Source organism: Acomys minous (genome assembly GCF_964271855.1).
Source record: "Acomys minous genome assembly, chromosome: 5".
NCBI classification, from domain to species: domain Eukaryota; kingdom Metazoa; phylum Chordata; class Mammalia; order Rodentia; family Muridae; genus Acomys; species Acomys minous.
In genome coordinates this window covers 57026665-57051304 of record NC_140494.1, presented here as the reverse complement: position 1 = coordinate 57051304, position 24640 = coordinate 57026665, and the positions used below count along the sequence as shown (strand labels likewise).

Here is a 24640-nt window from a genome sequence, read left to right as displayed (position 1 = left end):
CAATCAGCCAGGAAGTGACTTAAAATTATTTGTGAGTGTACTTTGGATACAGAATGGATAGCTCAGGTTTCCGATTGGACGTCAGAATAAGAATCAGAAGGCACAGAAGAATCACGAAGAGCCCAAGCAACCCCCTGGAGCACCCACTGATGGAGGCAGGCCACACGTGCCTGGCCAAAGCTCGGGAGAGATATTACCTCAGTGAAGGCAGGGCTGAATGGCATGCAGTGACTTCAGTGACTGCAGTGTAAGGACTCTAGCCTACCCAGACATTAGTAGCCACACGGGGTGGATTAGCTTCAGCAAAGATTCTACCACGTGAGATGATGCTGGGTGATCTATGGGAGTACTTGATAGAGCTGCTACTCCTGTGCTAGCTTCCTTTCACAGCAGAGAAGGGGGAGGCTGCCGAGATCCGCCTCCCAACAGTAGTCACACCCAGCAGAGCAGCTGAGAGATCTGGGGCAAGCCTTAGGAACTGAGCTCATCCTGGTTTCCCCGACACCCCCTGCCCCAACATGCTATTTCAGCTTCTGCCTATGGCCCATCTAGGAATGGTAGTAGGTGGGGCTTTTATTTATCTTTTATTTTCTTGGTTTTGTTGTTTTGTTTTTTTGTGAAGCGGTGAGTTGGAGGCTTGGGGTGAGGCAGGGTTTCTCCATGAAGCCCTGGCTGTCCTAAAACTTGCTCAGTAGAGCAGGCTGGACTCAAACTCAGAGCTCCACCTGCCTCTGCCTCTCAAGTGCTGGGATGAAAGGCGTGTGCCGCCACCTGGCTAACTCTTCTCTATAGACCCCACAAGAGTTTCCTCCTAACAAAGCTCTGAGTGTCATCCCAGGGTCCCACAACTATTCCTGGAACCAGTGCAGGAGTAGGTGGAGATATGAAAATGTCGCCTCCTAACTTACTTTATAATTCACCTATAATGTGAGTTTAGAATTACAAACCAGTTATAGCACTGTATTTTATAGATTATGCTCCTTATCATGTTCAGCTTGACTTGTTTTGTAGAAAGAAAAAAAAACATTGTTTATATTCTTAGGAACTTTTCTCTTTGAGGCTAGAGAAATGACTCAGTGGTTAGGAGCACTTGCTGCATTTTCAGAGGTCTTGAGTTCAAGTCCCAACAACCACCTGCAATGGGATCTGATTCCTTCTTGTACTCTGCATGAAGACAGAGGGCTAGTATACATAGACTACATAAATAAACAAACTTTTCCAAAAAAGAAACTTTTCTCTGAAAAGGACAGCTTCCTCCCTTCCTCCTTTACTTGTGTCACTTGAAGTCACTTCATTCTTAAGTACTTCTAAACTGCCCTCTAAAGCAGGACTGTGTGATACAAAGTGCCATCCTCAGCCAGAGATAGTTCACAAGTATAACCCAGCACTGGAGCCTTAGGTAGGGGCATCACCACAAGTCCCAGGCTACTACACACAGAGGGAGACCTGTCTATCAAAAAAAAAAAAAAAAAAAAAAAATATATATATATATATATATATATATATATATCAATAGAAAGCTATCCTCTTTTCAAGCATCTTTCATTTAATTTTTTTTTTTTTTACTTTTCGGTAATCTAATCAAAAAAGTTTCTGCATGAGTGAACAGAGCCGTTGTTCAAGCACACTGTTTATAGTCATTTGGGGCAAAGATCTGTTCCTCCCAGAGGAGATGAAAGCCTTGTGTGTGGAAACATCCAAACTCTCCGTATGGCAGAGAAAACAGCTTGGCTGTACCAAAGCTAACCAGAAGCTAACCAAAAGCCAGGAGAAAGGACAATAGGGCTGACACCTAGACTGCTTCAACCTCAACACACACAGCACACCAATACACACACACACACACACACACACACGTTGCCTCTTTACATCCAATTATTGACGAACCAGTTGCAAGTCGCTCCTCGCAGTGAAAATGAACCACCCCAGGCGTGCAAACCCCCAACAGAAAGTCACAAGCTGCCAGGTAGCCGCTTTCAGGTAGGCTTCGGCCAAATTCTCACATTGGCGGATCCAGCTTCCTTAATGCACCTGGATCAGATCGCAAGGCCTGGGCTCCTCCTCCCCCTGACGCCCCCCGTTAGATTCTTACCTCCAGTTTTTGAAGTCACCTCTGGAAGCTTTCTCTAAGTCCTCTTCCCTCAGTTACTCCCGGAGCCTTGGAAGCAGGAGCAGCTGGCCTCGGGGTAATCCGATGGGGCTGAGCTGAGCAAGCCCCCAGAGACCTGTCATTAACTGGAGCACCTGCTGGCAGCTCGGGGCACAGGGCAGGGCCGGGCGGGGCGGGGCAGCCTTCGCGGGGGGACGCTGGTCTCCCCCCAACCCCAGATCCCCCAGGCTGTCCGGCGGTTCTGAGCCTCTGAGCCTCTCCTGCCGGACGCCGCCAACACTCCTCTCCGCGGGCTACGGATGTGCGGGAGGACCCTCCCTGCTCGGCGGGTGGAAGGGGTTATGAAAAGGCTGTAATGCGATCCTAGCCCAGACTCTCACTTGTCAAAACTCCACAACATTCCAGAGTCCTTTCCCCTTCACCTAGTCCTCTGAAGGGAAAAGGAAACCGCCCGGAGGCGGCAAGGAGTTTGGGGTTTCTCTTTCAGACACTTTTGTTTACATCTAGTGCTCGGGAGCTTCCTGCAGCGAACTGGGAAAGCGCTCCCCCATCCTCCGGCACCCAGACAGACACTCGAACCCTGATCGAAGTTCTCTCACACTCGAAGAAGCTGCACTTCCAAACATTCATTCCTGACCACTCCGCCTCACCATCTGCAGAAAGCCTGGCTTCTTGTTGCGGCGGGGGAACACCCAACTAAAATCACAACTCTCCTACCGGGAGGGATGTTAGGGAACTTTCCAGCAACTCCAAGTCAGATTCCTCCTGGAATAACCAAACTCACCACCCCTGCATTACAATCACCAGTGACTGCACAGCTAAAGCATTTCCTTTATACCTTCTCCGCTCGCCTGCCCCTCCCACCTTCTGCAGGGCTCAGTCAACAAGTCATCCCCCGAGAGGCCCGAAGGGCTTGGGCTGCTCAGCCATCTCTCCAGCTGCAAACTGATGAGGAAGCCCAACTTGTTTATGTCACACCCACCGAAGGCTTCCTGTCTTAAATTAATGAGAATGCAAGAGCGACTTAGGAAAACAATGTTTGCTTTTCTTTAAGTAGGAGAGAAGGCTTGGGGGAGGGGCCCTCCCTCCCCCTATCATCCCATTGCTTTTCAAAATTCAATTGTATTTTATTCTATGTTTCCATTCCTAACACTTGTTGAAACGTAAAAGCTCCTCTGTGCCAAACCTCAAACCATTAAGGAACTTCTGCTTGAACAAAAACACTTCACCTGGCTCCGGAGGGCTCCAACTTAGTGCTCCCAGGCAAAGTTGATCTAGGGATAAGGAGAGCTCCTGAGGTTAAACGAAGGCATGTCAGTACAAACAAGCTCACTGCAGCCCTTTGCCTCCCTCCTGGGACTTGCACAGACAGGCACACACCCTCCCAGCTCCTTGGGCTTGTATCAAAATGCTGCACAGTTCCATTTCACTATGCGTCTTTAAGCTATCATTTTCTGCCTGGCCATCCTGCAGCCCCTGAAAGTAAATGAGCTTTGCAAAGGACAAGTCTTTTGGAATTCCACGCAATTAATTATTATGGAGGAAGCCAAAGAAGGCTGCAATTCCCAGTCCCATTACTGCCACTGGAATGGGTTATTGGAGCACAGGAGAGGCAAGCCCATGTCAAGCCAGGGCTGGAAACCTGCCCACTTCCAGAAGCTGCCCAGGAGCACACAGTAAATGATTACCACAATTACCAATTACTAGCCCTCGGATTACCCCCAGTGGCTTCATTCAGACCAGCCTAAGAGCAAACCGGAAACAGGTAGGAATGCCAGGCTGCGGCATTCCTTGTTTGACAGTTTATCTCAAAACGTGAGTCCCTGTAGACAACTCCACCTGGCGGAGGCCCCAGGAACAGCAGCTTTGTAAGCCAAGTCCTCAAAAGACTTCATGGTTTCAGAAAAGGCTACTGTATCTCCAACAGAAAAGCATCTGGCTTCCAGGTGATAAGTTTTCCATTTGTAACTCCTTTTAGGTCGAGAAACTGTTACACAACCTTGGGTATGTAAGTATATATATGTGATACACAAATCAAACATTTACTGATAATATAGCACAAATAAACCGATTAAAGCACTTCTTTGGGCAGGGCATGGTGGTGCATGCCTTTATTCCTTGTACTGGGGAGGCAGAGACAGGTGGATCCCTGTGAGTTCGAGGCCAGCCTGGTCTACAAAGTGAGTCCAGGACAGCCAGGGATACACATAGAGAAATCCTGTCTCGAAAAATCAACAAACAAACAAAACAAAAAACAAAAATCCACTTCTCTAGTATACATGTAATTTTACTATTTATTAAAGATGAAAGCAAATCTGTATGCTAATGTGATGGGTGTGTGTTTATTTTTTACATAAAGAACTAATTATTGGTTGAAAACCCTGTTATTGAGGACATGGGGTATCCTTAGCATTTCCAGTTGATTGATGTGTTATAGTTGTCCATGCTTCATGTAAAGGCCAGGTGAGGTGGAGCACACTTTTAATCCCAGCACTTGGGAGGCAAAGAAAGGTAGAGCTCTATAAGTTTGTGGCCACCCTGATCTACAGAGTGAATTCCAGACCAGCTAAGGCTATGTAGTGAGACCCTGTCTCTAAAAACTAAAACACCACCAACAAAAAATGTAGTATAAGATGGCAGAAGTATGTTTAGGTCCATTTCAGAAGTTGCTGAAAATTCTGTCCTAATTCCAAGCTGTTAGCATGTAGGCTGCTACCTCTAGATTGCTTAGCAACCTCTGACGTCATCACCTGCCACCACCAGGTGTGTGAGCTTCAAGGTGGTGGCTGAGTATTAAACTCTGGACCTTTGGAAAGTTAGACGGCGCTCTTAACCTCTGAGCCAGCTTTTAATGATAACACAAGTCATCGTTCATTTAATAATTTTTTTAAAAATGAAACTCGCCAGGCGCAGTGACCCATGCCTTTAATCCGAGCACTCGGGAGGCAGAGGCAGGAGGATCTCTGTAAGTTCAAGGCCAGCCTGGTCTACAAAGTGAGTCCAGGACAGCCAGGATTACATACAGAGAAACCCTATCTCGAAAAAGCAAACAAACAAACAAAAAACCCCAAAAAGCCCTTAATTTGGCAAATTAAATAGCAAGTTTTAAAAACCAAATATTCTAATAGAATCAACCCAAAGAGATACTACTAATGTGATGCTTATATCCTAAGAAATGATTGTAGGAAAATTTTGTCTGTTTTTTATCACTGACCCATTAAGCAGAAAGCTTTGTATAGACAAAACACCGCAGTTTTCATAACATAAGTAGGTGTGAGGGGAGGTGCTTCCGCAGAGTCCTCCTGTGTGGCATGGTGACGCACACAGTGCCATGTGCTCATGCTGCGGGATCTGAACCAAGAATGCAGGTCTGGGAGACAGGTCAGTCTGTAATGTGCCTACTGTGCAAGTAAGGGGCCCTGGGTTTGACCTCCAGTATCTATGTTAAAAAACAAAAGCAAACAAACAAACAAATGAAAAACCAGACATAGTGGCGTGAGTGGACTGGAGACTGACACAGGATATCTGGGACTTGCTGGCCAGCCAGCTAGTCTAGTTGGCAAGCACAGGCCCTAGTAAAAAGACCCCTAAAAAACAGAACAAAACAAAACAAAACAAAAAAACCAAAACCCAAGCTGCACAACTCCAGAAGAAGAACACCTGGGGTTGTCTTCTGACATCTACATGCACAAATACACACACACACACACACACACACACACACACACACACACACAAACACACACACTGGGGGGGGGGAGGGGTAGTGTTAGAGAACACCAAGGATACTGAAGTTGCAAGATGCAGCGCAGGCAACCACCTCAGATTTTATTTTGAATTTATGTTTGGCCATTGGGCATTAAGGAACCTGACTGAAATAACGGAATGCACTAACGGCAAGATGAATATATAGTATACAAATGCCGGTTTATTGGAAGCAATTCTCAGCAGCCAAGCAGGGGAAGGAGAGGGAGAGGGAGAGGGAGAGGGAGAGGGAGAGGGAGAGAGAGACAGAGACAGAGAGACAGAGACAGACAGAGACAGACAGACAGACAGGGGAGAGAGAAGGAGGAGTCAGGAACAGAAAGAAAGAGGAGAGCAGGAGAGAAAGAGAGAAAAAGAGAGAGAGAGAGGTTGGAGGGAGAGAAAGAAAAAGAGGAGTGAGGGAGAGAAAGAGAGAGAGAAAGAGATAGAGAGCAAAACATCTGAATTACATACATCTGGGAGAGGGGAAGCCCCGCCCCTGGGCTAGGGAGTTCAAGGTAGAGTGCAGGGTATGCCAGCCACACCCTGCAGCAGGTAGAGACCCCAGGAATGCCTGAAACCAAACAAAACCTTTTACTATCACCAACTTTTCCACTACCCCACATTACGTTATTATTGGGTCAGTGACCCACAGTTTAAGAAGTTGGGGTATCATGGATGTTAACGGCCCCTCCCTTCCCTTCTCCAGCTTGTCTGCCCCAGGTGGACATCTTCATGGTACACCAGCATCCTTTCACATGACATCTCAGAATCCAACGAGTTCCTCAGGAGCTAAGCTCAACTTGAATGGTTTTCTAATATTAATTCCAGTGGTGCCTTTGCCTTTGTGAGGGTCTTTCTAGCTAAGCTTCAGGTGTGAACAGCACCTAGCTTTCTCTGTGCCTTCAATCTAGGACAGAACATATGATGGGCAAGTAAGCCAGTGCTGTTTAAAGTAATCCACAGTTTCACGAATGGTGCAAATAAATAGCCCTCTTCCCCACTGACTCCCAGTTCAGGGTCTGTCTGAGCTATCGGATCAGCAATCGGTCCACATCTGTGTAACATCTCAGTTTCAGGAAAGCTTCGGAAAACATGTGACATTCTCATCAGCACAGCAGAAAGATAGGAACTGGGCTGTCTCTCCCCTCCCCAGGCTCCACTACTGACTGGAAAAGAGATCAATGGCTCAGTAAACAAAGGGTGACTGCAAATGTGCACCATTATTTTATCCTGGATCTGGTTTCAACAATCTTGAAATAATTTTTTTTCTTTTTTTGTGGACACCCAGAGACTGCAAATACTATGAATTCAAGGGGCGAGTAGGAATCACTTATATGTTAAGGAAATCTAAAGTAGCGTCAATGAGTTAAGGAAATGGCACATTAAAGACAGTTGGGGGGGGGGGGTTCAGCATGTTGGCTGATTGCAAAATTGTATCCTGGGGGGGGGTGATAATCAGCAGGGACAGACTCAAAAGCGCTCAGCGTCTCGATTTAAGAGAAACTGAACGAGGAACAATCAAAGCAGGCCATGCATTGACTAAGAATGTGCCCAGTGGATCGACGGGAACCAGACAACACACGCAGTGCTAGAGCAGTCACGATAGTGGAGAGCCGCCGCCGTAAAACAAAGTGCACTTCGCCTCCCGAGCTCGCAGTAACGATTTTTGACAGCAGGCACGCTCTTACAAGAGACTATGTCCAGTCTGAGGTCCTGTATTTAAAAGAAGATGTAGAGACGCTGGAGAAGTTCCAAAAGAGGACCGAAATGATTAAGGAGACAGGAAGATAGAACCTAAGAGGCAAGGGTAAAGGACCTGGAGTTGTTTAGTCTGTCCGGAAAAAGTGCCCCAGGCAAACTTAACAGAACTCTCCTATAAAGAGGATGCAGGCCAGCTGTTCTTCATCTCTGCGGAGGACAGGCGAGGTAAGAGACTAAATACACCATTAAAATTTGGGTTAGATATAGAGAAAGCACTAAGAGCAGTGCTCTCATTACATCACCAATAGATAGTCTTCACTTATCAGCGGCCGTTCTGAGTGGGTCTTGTATGTTTAGGCAGAAGCTAAATTGAAGATGTGCCCCGCATCCCACCCTACCCCCACCCCCACCCTGCCAGAACTGCCAGAGCTGCAGTGTTTCTCAGTTACTCCATCAGAAGTGAGGGCAAAGTGCCTGGGCTTCCATGGTGGTTGTTACTAACTCATGAGAAAAATGCCATCGTCCACCCAACCCGGACCTTTGTAGCTAAGAGCACGCCCACCCTTGGTTATTGAACACAGGTATATTAGCATAAGTGTATTCCGTGGGTTCACTGCTTCATCATCCTAGTCGTTGATGATAGCTGTGCATTATAACACTCTTGCTGTTATGACGCTGGGCACCGTGCCTGTTCTGTTTTATGCACACTATCTAGCTCACTTCGGTTTCGCAGTGTCTTTGGGAAGTAGGAGTAATTGCTGGTTTTGTGTCACACAAAGAAACTGAGTCACAAAGGGCTTAAGTAACAAAGCTAGTAAATGCTGGAGCCCCAGTTCAAACCCATTTAGTCTGACTCAAAGGGGGCGTGCTTAATTACCACGCTGCCACCTCCCACCATTAGGTGTTCCTGCCAGTTCAGTGGCAGAAGATACTGAAAACAAAAACAAAGTGGCCTGGGTAAGTACAGACCAGGTCTAGAGAGTGAAACGGTCTTTCCCTAGGACAGCCACGGAAGGGAAGGGTGGAGCCATTTCAGGGCAGAAAAGGTGCCTAGTTATCTTTTACAGGACTGAAGACTCTAAACAACAACAACAACAACAACAACAACAACAACAAAACCTAAGAGTTGGAGAGATGACTGAGCCCTTAAGAGAACTTGCTGCTCTTGAAGAACACCAGGGTTCCATTCCCAGAACCCACACAGTAGTGGCTCACAACTGTCTGTTAGCTCCAGTTCCATGGAAGCTGGTACTCTCTTCTGGCCTCTGTGGGTACCACGTGTGTGCGCGCGCGCGCGCACACACACACACAGTGTACAGATACACCCATAGGCAAAACAGTCATACTCATAAAATAAAATAATCTTTAAAAACTGGTACTCAAAGGCTGGGCGTGGTGGAGCACGCCTTTAATCCCCTGGAGAGGCGGAGGCAGGCAGATCGCTTTGAGTTCGTTTGAAGCCAGCCTAGTCTACAAAGTGAGTCCAGGGCAGCCAAGGCTACACAGAGAAACCATGTCTTGAAAGAACAAATAAACAAACAAACAAACAAACAACTGATAGTCATTCATTTGGAAGTTAAGCTTACATCATCATCATCATCATCATCATCAATGCTAATGTAATGTTTTGGGAGACCCTAAAACAACTGAATTAGAAGGAGATTCCCAGGATGCTGGTGAGCAAGGCTCTCATCATCAGTCATTTCCTGGGCTCTTATCCGATGTCCTCTATGAGTTTTCAAATCCCGTGGTGTCTTCTGGTTTAGCACCCATGAGAACACAGATGGGTGGGTCACACATTTCCCAGTGCCAGCTACATTTAGATCCAAACAGGCTCTGTAAGGAGGTCTATTGAGTCCTGTTGTTTATCAACAGGGGATAAGTCACATGAATGAAGAAGACATCAAAATAGTTTTTAGAAAGGCAGATGAGCTGTACACAAACACGAAATAAAAACCCTTGATCTAAATCACTCCTAAAGGCAGATATTTCCCATTAGGACGATTTATCCTGAGGCTATAAACAGAGAGAGGCACCAGTACATGAGTGTTTGCTAGCAGATCCAAAGCTTATGGAACTATAAAAAGCCCGAGAGAGAAACAGCGAGTGGAAATTCCCAGAAGACTCCCCAAGATTCCCAGCACATGCAGACCAGGAGCTGTCCATAGATACAAAGCCAGTGTCAGTGGCTGACGTTGGGCAAGGCTCAAGAAGGAACCTCAGGATTCTGACACAGAGCCCGTTAGCTAACAATGCCAGCCCTCCCCAGTCAGTTGACATATGGATGGAGTGGTGATGTACTGGTGTTCCAGATATGGTTAGCAGGAACATGATGCCCAGCACCAAAACGGTCTTCAGTTGGTGTGGAGTATATAGTTACGTGAGTGGCACCTCAAGATGCCCACACTGCCTCTTTCTCCCCTTGAGACCTTCTTGGGAAGATGCCATCAACACTATTCCTTCATGCTCCCACAGAAGTTACTAAACCATTAGCGATGGTAACTGACCCCCAAAAGTAACAACTTGTGGTCTTTCCAAGCATCTAGTAAAAGAAAGCGTGGTGCCCACAGGACATCTTTGCAGACCTCGATTCCAAAGCTGTTATTTACAGCAAGAATTCTAATTGTTAGTGACATACAAAGAACCAAATACTAAAAACCCAGTATGCCATGTCTACGTTCTAGATCCAAGTTCTTTTGTAGGCCTGTCACATTTTAACTCATTAAATCACTTCAGGCTTGACATATGGCAAGTCTTCTTTTTATACTCGAGGTAAGTTTTGCTTCACTGTAGCAAAAGACAGAATTAACTTCTTAACGGAAGACCCTGCTGTTGCCTCACAGTTTTACAATTTCTGGCCCCTGCTTAGGTAGACTGGTTGCTTTTGGGCCTTTGGTCGGGGTAGTAATACTGGGAAGTGATGGTTGGGGACACTGAGTACCTCCTGGCCAGGAAGCACGAAACAGAGAGCTTTGGTCTCCCAGTCTTTTGGGGGGCATGGCAGTAATGACCCAAGCACTTCCTTCATAGTACCCCCTCCTAAATGTCCACAGAATCTCATTCCTGGGACTGATGTCATTGACAAATGGGCCTTGGCAGCCCAGCAGGACATGAAGTACAGGCATTTTCCCCTAGACAATGACACTGGCCCATAAGATCAGCAGCATATGGCTTGTGGCCACACACTTGTAAGTTGAGGATACGGACCTCAGAGCCCATGTGGACATCATGCCTATTCATAGTTTTTACACAGTGCTTTGCGTCCAAATCTTATCTTGTGTCATCTCCACAATCAGGTAGAGCCCTTGACTTTAGACCTTGGGGGAGGGTGCCTAACTCACCACTCCAGTCAACCTGTTGCCCACAAACACACAAAGACCCTTGGGATGACTGCAGAAGTGTTCCTTGGCTTCCCCAGCCCACTGCTACCTCTCTCTTGAGCTCTCCATCACTGGCTTTCCAGTAAACTCACTAACTTACTGGGTTCTCACCGCATCTCTCCAAGCATCACCTCTGAGGGAATCTATGTCTGCTTAGAGATATTATGGAATGAGAAAGTCCACATCCCACAGGGCTCTGGTGAGTTACTTAACATTTCCCACTCTCACAGTGAAGCTTTTCAAAGAAGGGAGAATATGTTCAAAAGTGTACATGGAGCATCTGTGATGCTGTCTGAGCATGTAAGCCTGGGGTTCACATCCAGGGCCTATTCTGCATTTTCCCCTCACTGCACAGAGGAGATGTTTGTGTAGTCGTAACTGCAGGGAGGAGTGCGTCTGGTGTCTAGTGGATAAGGTGTTGTGGAAATTTTGGTTTCTTGAAACATTCAGTTATGTTACGTAAACATGTTTTGGCTTTGATCCCAGGTGTGGGATGTGGGAGCTGCCCCAATTTGTCCGCAGCTGTTGGCAGCCTCTTGAGAGGGCACCGTGACCTTGGTTGACAGGAAACTGCCTCGTGTGGAGGTGTGGTCTTTGCCAGTTAGAACGTCTCCTGATGCAGACTCTGAGAAGGTATAGGTAGGAAAGCCTAGAGAGAAAGAGGACAGAGGGCTGTGAGAAGAGTGCTTGGAGGGGACAGTCAGAGGACAAAGAGAAGGCCACTGCTGTGTTTGCAGTTGCTGGCTGAATACACTGACAACAGAGATTGGCATTGCTTGAAGCCAATGACCCTAAACGGCAGAAAGTAGCCAAAAAGAACCCTTCCCCCCACTAGCCTTCTCTCCTACTGTTGGGGTGTTGGAAGGGTGTGGAGCAGAGAAGGGGAAAAGAGAGATAAGTAATCCCAAATAAAGTAGGTTTTAAAAAGATCAAAGCTTGCTGGGTGCCCATGCCTTTAATCCCAGCACTAGGAAGACAGAGGCAGGTGGATTGATGTGAGTTCGAGGCCAACCTAGTCTACAAAGCGAGTCCAGGACAGCCAGGGCTACACAGAGAAACCCTGTCTCAAAAAACAAAACAAACAAACAAAAAAGATCAAAGCCTACAGTATGGGGCCTGGGATGTAGCTACATATCCTCCAAAACACAGAGCAGACCCCCAAACGACTTCCCAGTTCAAAGCGTGAAAAATGTTTCAGCTGAGAAATTAATACTGTGAGCCCTTTAAAAGACACGAAGAATCTACACTTTCAGTCTTTTCCCTTTGCTGCTTTCTTACACTGCAGCGCTGCTAGGAAGAGCTCCATCAAGCCTTGCTGTGTAAGCCTATGCATAAACACAGTGGGTATATGAGCCCTGCTTTGCTCCTAACACCCAAGTTGGAGGGTGGGGGTGGGTAAGGCCTTGGCACTGCAGACGTTTTATGGAGTCTGCTGACCTCTGTATGCAGAGACCCCCAAATACTTGAGCCCAGGGGAAGTAGTCCTGACGACAAGCCAGTTTGCTATGGGAGCCTGAAGCCAATTAGAGGAAGTCAGAGTTGACCTTAGGGGAACTGAAACAGGGGGACAAAGGGTACCTCTCACTGGGGCTTCCTAAGTGAATGCCTATTGTGCTGTGGTCACGCCCTCTGCTGTTCTCTGCCTATTCCAGACGTCAGTACAAGAGCCAGACTGTACAGATACGTGCAGTCTCAACCCTCATCCGTTGCGCCCGCCCGCCCCCCGCCCCCCCCCCCCCCCCCGCAACAACCTAACCCGGAGCCGCCGCCAGCTTCTACCTAATGAATGTTTGCAAGACTGCTTGATGAAAAATGGGGTGGGAGAGAAAAGGACGCGCAGCTGTGCCTTGGAGACTTCAACTGGTTCAGTCAAATAAAAAGCCGCATTCCTAGATAGAGCATAAATCACCTTAACAGAAACCAGAGGAGAGAGGGAGGTTCCCCTCCCCCACCCTCCAGACTTGATGACAACAGTTCTACCTTTTACAGTCAGAAAACACGGGTGGTTCCTGTGTAGTTGATGAGAAAGTGTGGCACTTGGGGGAGAGGATGAGCTTCCTGCGCAGCTATGCAGATGCTGGTTTCTCTGAGCACAGTTCTGAACACACACACACAAACTGACGACGTCCTGACTGTCATCACCTGGCCAATTGCTACTCGCCTCTCATGAGTCAATGTAGATCCCATCTTCTCCATGAAACCCACCCCCCTAGAACCTTTGCAAGGCCCTCCTTGGCTCCTGTCAGCCATTCATCTCTCTGCTCACTGTGGTAGACTCTATGCTCTTTCAAGGAAGGTCAGCCTAATACCAAAAGGTGCCTGGTGAGGACTGGCTGAGTGTCAACCATTTTTGCTTATTATTCATTCCTGAATTATGTCGCATGCCTATTATGAACCAGGCCCAGGGACAGGCACATACTGTGGTTCATAATAGGTATCCAGTAGATTCAGGAATGAATATTAACCAAAAATTGGTTGACACTCATTTATTCAACCAGTATTCATCAGGCACCTGTATGCCTCAGGCACAGAGATGGATCCTGGGAAAACAACTACTAATTTCCCAACATTGACAATAATAGTGACAGAAAAAAGAACCGTGGCTATGCTGGCAAGATGGCTTGCTCAGTGGGTAAAGATACCTGCCAGCAAGCCTGATGGCCTGAGTTCGAGCCGGGACCCACATGGTAGAAGAAGAGTGCCAATTCACGCTGGTTATTCTCTGGCCTCTGTAGGCGTTCTATGGCACGTGCATGCCCCCCAACCCCCATCACACACTAAATAAATAAATAAATAAATAAATAAATAAATAAATAAATTTGGAAAGGACCATGGCTACGTGTATTGGGAGTTTACTGTAGAGCAGGCTTCCTGCTAAACTTTCCTACATAGTCTCTACTTGTTTGTTTATTATTAGTACAGGTATCCAAGGCTGGCCTCAGATTTGCTATGTAGCCCAGGATGACCTTGAACTCCTAAGGCTCCTGTCTCTACTGCCCATATGCTGGGATCACACCGGGTTTATACCACGCTAGGGATTGAACCTGGGGATTTGTGCATGCTAGGCAAGCACTCTACCAACTGAGCTACATACATGCCCAGCCCCTGTATATTCTTTTAACCATTCCCAAACCCATGTGGCAGATGTTACCACGATACTTGAAGTATAGATGAAGAAAGAAATCAAGCCAATCACAGACCTTAATGTAAAAGACTCTCTGAAATTTAACTTCCTAGAGTCTATTTACATGGGCTTAATGCCTACAGACTAAGCAAAGGTCACCTGTACACTCACCCCCACCCAAGCCCGCTGGTGGCCTGGAATGTTCCCTACACTCTTCATCTCTTCTGAAATTTACTTTAAAACATTTGAGGGGCAGACTGTGGTTTCAAGCAATGCCGACCACATTCTACGCCCTAGAGGCTGTGAGCTAACGTTTGAAGGACACTTATCAGGACTCAAGCCTCTGTAGCTGCAGCAAGCACTTGAAAAACCATTTATCTAAATCTGCAGCAGAAGGTTTCATAGCTACCAGTCTGGAAATCAGAAATCTTTTCTTCACCCGGTGGAGTTTGAGGTAGTCAAAAGACTTGGTGAGAAGAGGCGGTGAGCATCTCTACTGTTGCTCCCTGAGTTAGATGAGCCAGCTTCCCCACTCCTGCGAGCCAGCTTTAGTTAAATAGACAGACCAGGGTCCCCTAAGGATTCCGTCTCTGGGGCTGATGCCCACGTCTGGTGATCGGCCCTCAGAGGAAGGCTGTGTGTGCTTCTGACTGAAACTGTTGGCAAGAGGTTCCTTGGAGGTGACGCCAAACTTAGCCAAGTGGGTCCTGGGATGGAGTCTGCACCTGCTTGCTAATACCCATTGCATGTGGCAGGGATTAAGGTTTGATTTTCACTTGGTACTGGGGTCACAGGTCAGGAGATGCACAGTTCTCAACCTTTCCTGATCGTTCCAAGCTATTAATGTTGAATAATAAGTAGCTAGTCAGCTCAGGCGGGTATGCCACGGTCATTGTCCTATTTTGATCTCTTGGAGAAAAAAACAAACAAACAAAAACCCCCTCATTTATCATTCAAAATTCACCTTAGAGATGCACCCCCCACCCCCGATCCCACTGCAAAGGTTTTCTTGATAAATGACCTCCTGCCCCGGACCAGGTAAGCTGAAAAATCCTGAAACGAGCGATCATATACAGGGGTAGGACCTACCTCTTGCCTCAGTGGTCACGAGCAGTAAGCACTCAGCAAACTGGTGTACACTGGATGACAGAACTCCTTGTGTATAAAAGTGGTTTCCTTTTTCCCTGTCAGGGGTCCCCACCCCACCCCCCACTTCCATACCCTCTCTGCCTAAACAGTCTCTTTTCTACGACTTCTTTTACACTTAGTTCTTCCAACGTCTAAGAGCCTCTAGCTTCCTTCCGTACCGAGCCTGGCTTCTGCTATCATTAGCTCCTAGATTGCGTACCCACCTCTTTTCTCTCGCTGTGGCCCCCAGTTCACTCCACCACTCCCTCTTGTCAGAATTTACTTCAGATGGGCTCCGCCTTCCAGACGCCCTCCACCCCCTACCCCACCCCCATCCTCCTCCTGGGAGTTTTCCAGGGGTGATTTTTACTTGTGGAGTGTGTTTACCCACTCCAACCAGATGTCCTAAATCCATTTAATTTATGAAGTATACGCTGAAAGAGTCCCCTGACTAAACGGATAGAGTCTGTTACGTTTGGTTCTGATACAGGGCCTCACTGAGCAGCTCACGGCCTTGAGGTTGTGATCTGCCTACCTCAGCCTCCCAAGTGCTGCGATTCCAGATGTGAGCCATCACACCTGGCCTGGTGCAGACTCTCACTCAAAGGCAACCCCACTAGTAAGTGTTCCTGTCAGTTGGAGGGGATTTTTTTTCCCTTCAGAGACACAACACCTGGCAGTGTGGACCTCTGTCCCTCATGTCTACCTCCTTTGCTTGTACCACACACTCGGAGCTCCTCTTGTCCTGAGCCAAAAAGCAAAACAAGAAAACGTGTTCCAGATCACAGGGGGTGTTTGTCTTTGGCCCCCGAGAATTGTCACTGGACAGAAAACCCATTGCAGCTGCTATGACCTGTAGGCCTGGTCCAAGCCCAGTCTTTCCAGATGGCTTTAATAGTGAGCACTACGTCACTGAGAAGGGTCTGTTGTAAAGTCTTAAGTATGCCCCAAGTTACAGAATATTCTAGAGGCTTTCCTATTTCTCTGCAAACACACCTTCTCAAATGGGTTTGTGCTAGCCTTGGCAGATAAAATACAAGAGACTCATTTGCGTTTAAATTACAGATGCAAGCACATACATTTTCATTCCAGCTCCCAAATAGGACGTGGGATTTTTTTTTCTTTTTCTTCTTTCTTTCTTTTTGTTTTGTTTTTTGCTTTTTGTTTTTTCGAGACAGAGCTTCTCTGTGTATCCCTGGCTGTCCCGGACTCACTTTGTAGACCAGGCTGGCTTTGAACTCACAGAGATCCATCTGCCTCTGCCCCTGCCTCTGCTTCCCCAAATGCTGGGATTATAGATGTGTTCCACCACAGCCTGGTGAGATTTTTTTTTCCACATGGGATTATTTTATTGACTAAATCTGGTAATATTAATTTGTACCTGCTATTTGGTTTTTAGAAAAACCTCTTTTACATTCAATAGGTAATTATACGCACACACACACACACACACTCACACACACATGCGTACATGCGCACTCCTGCACGCTCGCACACACGCACACACGCACACATGCACGTGCATGTGTAATGCCTTGTTAAAAATCAGAAGCCTTGAAAACAGTCTTTGTGGTGTCTGTCCTTCGCTAACGTCCCCCTACAAGGAGAAGGTTAGTCATTTTCTGACAAGTGAGCTGAAGGCCTCGCCTTTGCCTCACCTTCCTTCCTTTATAATTCTCTTTCCATGATCACTCCTTTTGCATCGTTAAGTTCAACCACTGTGACCCTTCTCTTCCCAAGCAATTACCATTCAATTGTGCGCTTCACCTTGGCTTGCTCTCTTATGATGATATATCAAAATGTCTCCCGGTACAAGTCAGTGGATACTGAACAGGGATGGCATGTGTCCAATCCTTCCGAACTGACCTCAAGAATCAGACGCCTGTTCCTAATCACTTCATGTCCACTAACTCCAAGATCCCTGGTCAGGTCCACCGTGACTCTCTCTCTCTCCATTAGAGAGGTTCCTGCTTGGAGAGAGCAAAGGGACCCGTGAAGCTTTGAGTAATTTCTATCAAATGAAAAACCCACTTTCTACTGGGCATGGAAGCACACGCCTTTAATCTCAGCCCTCAGGAAGGAAGAGGTAAGTGGATCTCTATGAGTTCGAGGCCAGCCTGGTCTACAAAGAGTCCAGGATATCCAGGCCTGTTACACAGAGAAACCCTGTCTCAAAACAAAACAAAACAAAAACAAAAACAAAAAACAAACAAACAAACAAAACAAAAAAAAACAAAAAAAAAAGGAAGAAGAAAGAACCCCCCCCCAAGGTTTTCTCTAAACCTTGTACCTCAACCTTTCAAAGCCATGTTGTTGACCAATGGCACTGTACAAAGGAGTCACCTAACCCCATGCAAGGGATGATGGACCCGCCTGTAGATGCACCGCTAAGGGGAAGAGTTTGGAGGGCCCATAGAAGGTAACTAGGATTGCAAGTGAGAGCTCTACAAGTAGAAGGGGCCAGGGTAGCAAGCAGCATCTGGTGAGGCTCTGCGTGGAGAATTGGGGAGGGAGAACATCAGCGAGACCAGCAAAAGCTGTTGATGTCCGGGGAGGTGGAAGCACCTTGAATCATCATCAGCATGGCAACATTGTTAAAAGCAGTCGTGGTAGTAAAAACCTAAGTGCTAACGTTGCTATTAGTAAGACGTCGTAATTGGTAGTAAAAGGAGAGTAAGCAGTCATTAAGTATCTAATAAAAGGCTTCTGTCATGTTATGAGTATCACCACTTTCATCTGGTTATCTTTTCACACACCAGGAAGGGACAGTGCATGTTATTATTCCCACTCCCCAAGGTGAGGGAAACACAGTGAAAAAGATGGAAGTGCTGAGGCCAGTGAGATGGTTCATGGGTAAAGGGGCTCCCTGCACATACCTAGTGACGTTAGTTCCATTCCCAGAGCCCACATAAATGTGAGAGGGGGAAACAGACTCCACACAGTTGTTCCTTGAACTATACACATACACTATGGCACATGTGCACATGCTTCCTGACTTGAGACCAGGGTACCTCTCTTGTCTGTGTGGGAATCAGTAGGAGGCTGGTCAGGAAGCTGCTGGGGGCTTGTCTCCATACCCTGTATTGATTGGGCGCTGGGCTGGCGGGGCGAGCCCGACACAAAAGAGGAGGGCTTGGATCTCTGCTCTGCTCTGATGTTGGTCTGCATTCTGACATTTATAACTGAGGATAATGCAGTTACCCTGTAGAGGTGCTGTGAGCTCTGATGTGCTGGCATGCATAGCATGCTGGCACCTACCTGCAAATGTGCATGAGCATTCGCTTGAACAATGACTATAATTGTGGGCTCAGAACTCACTTGTGTGAAGGATTCAAATATATGCAAATCCTCACTACAACAAAAACGAAAGGAAGGGAAACTGGGAGTCTTCCAAAGCCACGGCAAGGCATATCGAGTCATATGTTTTCAAAAGTGACAAGAGAAAGTTACAAGTTAATAGCAGCTCACGTGTGCTGAATGCTCATTGTGTGTCAGACATGGTGATAAGTCTTCACATACATTAGCTTCCTTTAATCCTAGATAGTGTTTTCTTTATTTTCCCTTTTATATATGTAAAGTTTGAAGTTAAGAAATTGCCCAGAGGCCAGGCGTTGTGGCACATACCTTTAATCCCAGCACTGGGGAGGCAGAGGCAGGCTGATTGCTGTGAGTTCGAGGCCAGTCTAGTCTACAAAGTGAGTCCAGGACAGCCAAGGCTACACAGAGAAACTCTGTCGCAAAAAACAAGCAAAAAACAACAACCAAATTTAAAAAAAAAAAGAAAAGAAAACAGAAAGAAAGAAAGAAAAGAAAGAAAGAAAAGAAATTGCCCAGAGTCACACATTTCACCTATGATGGGGTCAAGGCTCATCAAGTTCATGAGTGTAAGTGTATAAAGACCACCAAACCCTACCTATAGATGGATGTATAAATACTGTGTGCATTTTTTTTTACTATGTAAGTGTCTAATTTAGAAAAATATTCACCCAATATTAGCAGTGGTGACCACAGGGTCGGGGAATGACAGGTGATGCATTCTTTTTTTTTTTTTTTAATGCTTTCTTGAATTGAATGCACATTACTTTGTAATTGAAAATGTTTGTCAATTGCTAGGCATAGGAGCTCACACCTATGATCCCAGTACTCAGCAGGCTAAGGCAGAAAGATTGCTTCAAATTTAAAACCAGCCTGGGATATATACAGAGAATTTCAGGCTACTGTGTGAGATCCTGTTTGTTGGTGTATTTTTTTTATAAATCTTTTTTATTAGGTTTTTATAGCTCTCATCCTCCTTTCTAACCCTTATTCCAGCCTAATCCCTTCCAACCCCCACACTAGGTAAGACAGAAAGAAGGTTAGAGGGGAGAGGGTTCGTAGACCTCTGTAGGCTACTTCCTGCTGATTGGGGCATTGGGTTCCTTGGAGCAAGTCCAATCTTCATAGTCAGAATATCCAGCAGTCCAGCAAACGAGCAACCAAACAATAGCAAACCCAAAACCAGCAAATATAGTAGCAGGATAAACCAGCAGCAGTGACCTCAGGCCCTCTCAGGGCTCTCCCATTTATACCCTCTCTAGAGGCCCCAGCTGCAACTATCTGCAGCTGGCCAAGATCACACCCTTGCTAGCGCAGGAGACAAATCATAATCACCTGCTGTGAATCAGTTTCTTATCCCACACCTGGGATTAAAACAAAACCACACTAACATAACATAAACTGTGTTTCTAAAGAAACCGAACCTCTCACTACATCCTATCTCAAACAACCTAAAAACAGACAGACAGAAAAACCAACAATTCTACAAAATATTTCCTTAATGGCAAGATTTAACAAGTAAACCAAAATGAGTCTTGGAAAAATAGGCACACGGACTCAGTCATTTACAGCATGCGTAACTCTATCAGAAGACCTAAGTTTGGTTCCCAAAACTCACAACAGGCGCCTCACGGCTGCGCATAATTCCCATAACAGAGGATCCGATACATTTCTGGACTCCTGAGGCACCTGCACACACATGTACCCGTTAGAGGTCACCACCTTCCAAGAAACCATCATAACCAAATGAACTTCTTGAGAATAAAAGTTCTCTTTCTCTCTTTGTTCCCTAGAAGCTCAGTTTTCATGGCTCTGTCTTTGGGGCATCAGATTTGAGTTCTAAACCTCAGACTTGCTCATGATTACAGCATCAACACCTGCCAATCACATGCTTCATAATACCAGCCAGAGGTTCTCAAAACCTGTGGCCTTTGTTTACCACATTTTCCCTTTGCATAATTACTTATAAAGGAAGAGCGAAATCTCTCTTCTCTGGCCATTGGTAAGATCGAAATAAAGAAAGCGCACAACGGCAAACATCTATCTTAACCGTTGCAAACTCTCAAGTCTTCTTCAAGGAGAGCTGCAATGATAAATGAAGCCTCCAGCAGCCTTGTAAACAGAAGAAGTCTTCAAAGAGGATCTCTGTGGGGGAGGAAAGAAATTGAAAGCCAATCGAAGGAACAACTGGGGTCACTGGGAATTGAACTCAAACGTGATGACTTCTTCCTGTTTTCTCCCACAGCTGGTATTAACACTGGAGGAGGTACACAAAGTCCTCTCCCTAGAGCTGGGGGCCCCAACCTCTTTCTGCTGAGAGCTCTCCAGGGTCCTCTCAAGTAAAGCGACCTGGGGTGGTTTGGGGAAGCCAGGGAAGATGCTGGGGCTGCAGTAGCTGTTGGTTCCTGCCATCCCACGCTGCTGAAGATGCAGATGTGGAGGATGGAAGGGTCAAATAAGCAAAGCCTCCAGGCATTCTCGGCCTCGCCTTCATCACAGCTGGTCTCTCTGTGATGGAGCTGCCCTGACTGTGCTGGAACAAGGAGGAGGCAGGGGGTCTTCTTGTCAATTGGTGTTGGAGATATTGGAGTACCGTGTCCATGAAAACCGTCCACTGAGAACCCCCGGGTTTGTGAAGGACATAGACACAATGTGTGCCCCTTTGTCTTCGCTGTGTTTAATTGATTTTTAGAGAACAGTGCCTCTGGACAAACTGTAGAATATTCCTCCACACCTTTGTGGGGCAGTTTAGTGTTTTGAACTTTTTTTTTTGTAAATGAATGTATTACTTTTAAAATTACATTCATGTATTTAGTGTGTGTCCATCTGTGGCACAACACGTGTGTGGAGATCAGAGGACACATTGTGGAAGCTGGTTCCCTCCTTCTGCCATGTCAGGTCCTAGGAATCAAACTCGGGCCATCAGGTGTTGTGTCAAGCATTTTTATGCACTGAGCTGTCTCACTGGCCCTTGTTGGTTTTCAAAGTTAAAAACTACAAGTTAATTGTTGTTGTTGTTTTTGTTTTTGGAGACAGGATTTCTCTGTGTAGGCTTGGCTGTCCTGGACTCGCTTTGGAGACCAGGCGGTCCTCAAACTCACAGAGATCCGCCTGCCTCTACATCCCAAGTGCTGGGATTAAAGGCGTGCTCCACTACCACCTGACTAGAAGTTAATTTTTAAAATCTTCTGGGCTCTGATTCCGGAGCTGTGACGTGAACTCTGCTAGTAGAACAGGGGCTTATACAGAGCACTCTGGACAGCACTTGTAGCTCACAGTGACCTTGAACTCACTATCACTAGCTAAGGATGACCTTGACTCTGGGTCCTCTTGCGTCCACCTCAAAAGTGCTTGGGATCACAGGGTGTACCGACTACCAAGCTGGGCCCTCTGTGGGCACAGCCCCCTTCTTTTTTCTTAGTGCTTCGTGCTCCTGTGTCTAGTCTTATCTTCTTTTATTTTGAAAAGGGTTTTTGTTTGCTTGCTTGCTTTTGGGTTTTTGTCAGTTGGGTTTGATAAGGGCAGTAGAACTTTGGGAATAACACACTACAACAGATTTGTGACAAGGGAACTGGTCAACAGTCACCACTAGGGCGCTACTTCTAAAGTCAGTGGCCCAGGGAACTGGGAAGGAAATAAAAGTAAAATGGAGGAAAACCCGTGAGGACAAGCTTGAATCTCAGGGAACACTAGGAGCCCAGCTCCCTGCCTCAGCCTCTGGCCCTGCTGAGTTTGTAGAGTTGCAGTTATAGCTAGTGTCCTTCATGAAGCACTGAACACCCAGCAGGCTTCCTGAACCTTCCGAGCACCTTAAGGAGCCAGGAGAATAGAGAAGCTAGAGGCCTGGCTGCTGCCCCAGGGACTCCGTGCCTTGCCCTGGCGCAGGAGCCAGGAAGGCTCAGGAAAAGACAGAGAAGGGGCTCAGAGAGTTGCGGACCAATTCCACAAAAGTGAGTCAGAAACCACGGGTGCCCAGTGTCCTAGATGAACCTTCTGAGCAGAAAAGATGGCTGCCACTTCCCCAGCATAGACCAGGCACCACCAGGGTCCCTCCAGTGGCTGCACTAAACCCAGGGATTTTTGGAAATCAGGCCCTCACTGCTTGGTTAATTGAATCCAAAATAAACTTTTGTTGGCCTCCAGCTTTATATTCAGACTTGTTGTGGGCTCTTAGGGTACCCTGAGGAAATCTGGGAACACCCGCCTAACTGCTAATGCAGGCAGGGTCAAGGTTGTCAACCCTTCCTGTAAAAGGGCCAGGACAGTAAGTACTGTGGCTCTCCAGGCCACCTATGGTTTCTGCCTCAAGTTTTCTGTGAGCTTTTAAAAAAATGTAAAAACCATACTAGTTGGCAGGTGGGAGCCTATTCTCCTTTGGCCATAAGACCCCAGGCAGAGTCTGTAGATCTGGCTGCTCTACTGGCTTTGACTTCAGCTCATTGGAACCTAGAGGGAGAGCCCATTCACCCATGGGCTACAGCCTACTGGGTGGGATGCACTAGTTCACTCTTAAGAGCGGACACCAAGCTGGGTGGTGATGGCATAGACCTTTAATCCCAGCACTCCGGAGGCAGAGCCAAGTGGATCTCTGTGAGTTTGAGGTCAGCCTAGTCTGCAGAGTGAGTTTCAGGACAACCAGGGCTACACAGAGAAACCCTGGCTAAACAAAACAAAACAAAAAAACAAAAAACAACAACACCAAAACAACAACAACAAAAGAGCACACACTAGCATAATGTATCTGGGTTCTGTGCGGAGGGCTCCAGATACAGTATTCTGTTTCAAAATTCAACATACCTAGATCCATACTGCGTGTGGGAATTAAGTGCAGCAGACTTCCCCCTCTCCTCCTAGAGCGATTAGATATATGATTTGTTTTAATACTTCTCAGCAGACTAGGCTACCTTCTGTAAACAGAATTTCTACAAGCGATGGGAAAAGCCTTTGCTTACACCTTGCCTTTGATCAGCAGAGCGCCATCTTGGTAAAAAGCATTGTGAAAGAAATAAGGATACAGATCAACTAAGCTGTGGAAATCTATAAAAATTGTGTAAGGTTCCCCACCAAAAAACAATAAAATTACTACTAGTTTTCTATGGAAAAAGGAAATGAGCATATGGCCACCAGAATATGCTTTACTCTATTTCAACACATACAAGTCAGACTGGAGGGTTAGGGGTACCAATGATGAACCCCTTATGTCACCACAGCAGGTGAAAACTCATTTAACACAATACTTCTATTTCTCTTTTGAGGTGGACAATTATGGATATGGCAAACTATGACCCAGGAGGATTCACGACCACATTCTCAATAGCTGATATGCCTGACAGAACTATGGACCAAATATAGAGGGTGCACAGGTTGCTAAGAGACAGGGTTGCCTAGCTCATTCGGGATTTTGACTGTTTGTTTCAAAGACAGCATTTCCCGTAGGCCACTCTGTCCTCAGAGTCACTATGTTGTTCGGGATAACCTTGAGCTCCTGATCTTCCTGTCTCGATTTCCCAACTTCTGAGATTGCCAGTGTGCCTTACCCACCACCTGATTAGTATAACAAACCATACACACTGCTGCACACAGGGGGACCAGGAAAAGCATAATGGACTTAATTCTCACTGTGTAATAAGACTCTGGGCCTGTGACAGCAGTGCACAACCTAAGACTGAAGACCAGTTGATTCTGCAGCAGCTGCCACAGGCCCATTGCCTTGCCCTCCAGCATGGTACGGCCGTGAAACTACAAGAGGCGGGCCCCTCAGAAGGGTTTCTTTCTTTTCTTTCCTCTCCCCTCCCCCCAACCCCGCTTCTCAGTCACGAAATTAATGATGTTTCTCTGACACAGGCTCCCACCAAGATACGCCACCATAGGCCCAAAGCAATGGGGCCAGCTGATCATGGGATGAAGTCTCAAACTATCAGCCAAAGCACTGTAGCCTATTTATTGAAGTTGACCATTTCTGATGGTTTTTATGGTAACAGAAAGATAACACATCCATTTTAAGAAGGAACATTTAGCCAGGTGATGGTTGTGCACACCTTTAATTCCCAAACTGGGGAGGCAGTGGCAGATAAATATCTGAGTTTGGGGCCAGCCTGATCTACAGAGTGAGGTCCAGGACAGTCTGGACAGAGA

At 46.6% G+C, this 24640-nt stretch overlaps 1 protein-coding gene across 6 annotated transcripts in view; it reads right to left on the bottom strand.

The window, feature by feature from the left end:
- Nucleotides 1–24640, bottom strand: part of PDZD2 (PDZ domain containing 2) — a 377862-nt gene that overhangs the window by 185439 nt on the left and 167783 nt on the right. The window contains exon 1 of one of the 6 annotated variants that reach the window (XM_084781103.1): nt 2093–3015. The exons of 4 other annotated variants lie outside the window; for them this stretch is intronic. The gene's annotated coding sequence lies outside the window, so the exon portion shown is untranslated. Of the gene's footprint in view, nt 1–2092; nt 3016–24640 lie in introns of those variants that run through there. One more of the 6 variants, XM_084781105.1, reaches the window with a different exon arrangement.